The sequence below is a fragment of the Schistocerca nitens genome, chromosome 2, assembly GCF_023898315.1.
Source record: "Schistocerca nitens isolate TAMUIC-IGC-003100 chromosome 2, iqSchNite1.1, whole genome shotgun sequence".
Lineage (NCBI taxonomy): Eukaryota > Metazoa > Arthropoda > Insecta > Orthoptera > Acrididae > Schistocerca > Schistocerca nitens.
Window position 1 is genome coordinate 587,009,856 of NC_064615.1, and position 2,403 is coordinate 587,012,258.

Genomic DNA, 2,403 nt, shown 5'->3' on the forward strand with positions numbered 1-2,403 from the left:
TGTGGGGTTGGGTACCACTGCGGGCTATGGCGGGGACAAAACCTCTCAGTCGTTTCTTGGTCCTCAGTTCCATACAGTGCAATACAATACAATACATGGCATGAATACACTAAACAGGTGCAGAAGGATGTAGGTTACCGTTGTTACTCGGAGATGAAGAAGTTTGCACAGGATAGAGTAGCATTGAGAGCTGCATCAAACCAGTCTCTGGACTGAAGACCACAACAACAACAATAACATAATTTCTTACTCTGATGCCAAAATAAAAAAATTCTTCTTCTTTTCCTTCAGTGTTTGTCCCGTGTGCCTGTGGGGTTCACTACATGGGTCCATTGTCTCCATTTTGCTCTATTACGGGCTGAATGTGGGCGGATATGCGCGCATTTGAGGTCTTTATGAATTGTACCAGCCAAACGTTGCTTGGGTCGTCCTTTGGGTCTACTGCCGACGACTTCAAGTGTGTCACCCACCCTGGCAATGGAGTCATCACCAGCCCGTAAAACATTCCGAAACCATCGAAGACGACTCTCACGCTTCTTGTCTTGGATCGGTGCAACACCAAATTGTTTCCTTAATCTGTCATTAGAAACGTGGTCTAACTTAGTGAGGCCCATTGTTCACCTTAGCATCTTCGTTTCCATTACACTTAGGCGGCGTTCTGTCTCAACTGTGGTCGACCAGCACTCTCAACCGTACAAAGAGACTGGTCGGATGACAGTGCGATAGATTTTTAATTTTAAATTATCTTTCATCCTGCGGTCGCAAGTGACTCCAGTTGTTATTCACCACTTCATCCAGGCTGCCTGAGTTCTGGTGTTGACCTCTTCGGTGAGTCGGCCGCCAACGGTGATCGTGGAATGAGGTACTTAAACTTACTCACACGAGTCAAATCTTCACCATTAATCGTTATGGCTCCCATTTTATGTCTGTCTGATGTTATGTACTCGGTTTTCTTCAAATGAAGGCGCAAACCGTGAACAAATGCTCACTCCATTCTTGAGTTAGGCTCTGCAGATGAAGCTTGTTTTCTGCTGCCAGCATCACGTCGTCAGCATAAAGTAGGGTCCATGGTAATGGCCGGTGCAGGTCAGCTGTCACGGTGTCCATTACGAGAATGAACAGCAATGGTGATAGTGCAGAACCTTGATGGACGCCGACTGTGATGGGGAAGTCCTTGGCTAGTCCTGAGGTTGTACGGACATATTTTACTATAAAAATACAGCGACCAGCCACTTTTTTAACGCGTTTTATTTATGCCAATATGCATTTCGGGTTTGCACCCATCTTCAGCTGGAAAATTACTTGTATCTTCAGTTTCTACAGTGGTACAATCTCGACAGCAGTTTGGATGCTGCAGCTGGCCTGTGCAAAAGCAACGATTCCAATCATTTACTTCAATTTCGCGAGTTTAAAGTTACACACTATCAGTTGTTCATTTTACTTACATTCTCCTCTCCTTATTTTTTCATGGCTTTTCTTCTTTTCTGTAACAACACAAACACAACACAAACACTTTTTGTCACGTATTTTACACAGGCGCACTGCGTTATCCGCCATGTTCTCGACTGACAGTTTTTGTTCGGACTGAGCTCAACAGTCCAAATAAAAATGGACAAATTGTTATTGTACGGACATAGCTTCTCGGCTGCGCATAAAGTGACTGCACCCAGCTAATAAGCTGCTCTGGCACATCATGCTGTCGAAGTGCTAACAAGATGAGACTGTGTGAAAGGAAATCTAGATGCAGCGGCTTGGCTTTCTCATGATGTTTCTCGACTAAGAGTCTTGCAGCATGAATCGCAACAGTTGCGCCGCAGTTCTTCACAAATCTAGCTTGGTTTCTGGTAATCTGTGTGATCTCACGGATCGTTTGGTCAAGAACACACTCAAAAATTTTCATGGCTAAATACAAAAATTACTCACAAATATTTGATTTATACTATTTTCTGCAGGCAACATAGTAATTTACGGAATGAAATTAAAATGTCGGTTTGACTATAACCAGTAGGTTTCTGGACCATGTCCATTCTCCTCTCCTTCCCTTCAGCACAGAGGTCAATTACAAGCTCATTAAGATTATCCACATTCAAATGTGTCTTTCTATAGAACATATAGGAAATGCACTCAGTCTCTCTTCTTTCATTGTATTACCAATGGTAGTCTTTATTCTTTTCAGTCTGGAGAAACACCTGTCGCTATCCGCTGTTGTCACTGGTTTGGACAAATAAATCTTAATAGTTTCACTGTTTCCGATAAAACAGCTTCTAAATTATTATCGTAGATGCAATTCAGAAGTATTAAAGCTTAGTTTGCAGTTTGTAAATCATTGCTACTGTATATGACTGTTAATCCTTGACGCAGTTCATTTTCGTTCATGCCAAATAATCCTTTGTCAGGGAATAA

The 2,403-nt window shown here is 42.5% G+C and overlaps 1 pseudogene; it reads right to left on the reverse strand.

Moving 5' to 3' along the window:
- Positions 1 to 287: 287 nt before the first annotated feature.
- On the reverse strand, positions 288 to 1,900 carry LOC126235169 (uncharacterized; annotated as a pseudogene).
- Positions 1,901 to 2,403: the final 503 nt, after the last annotated feature.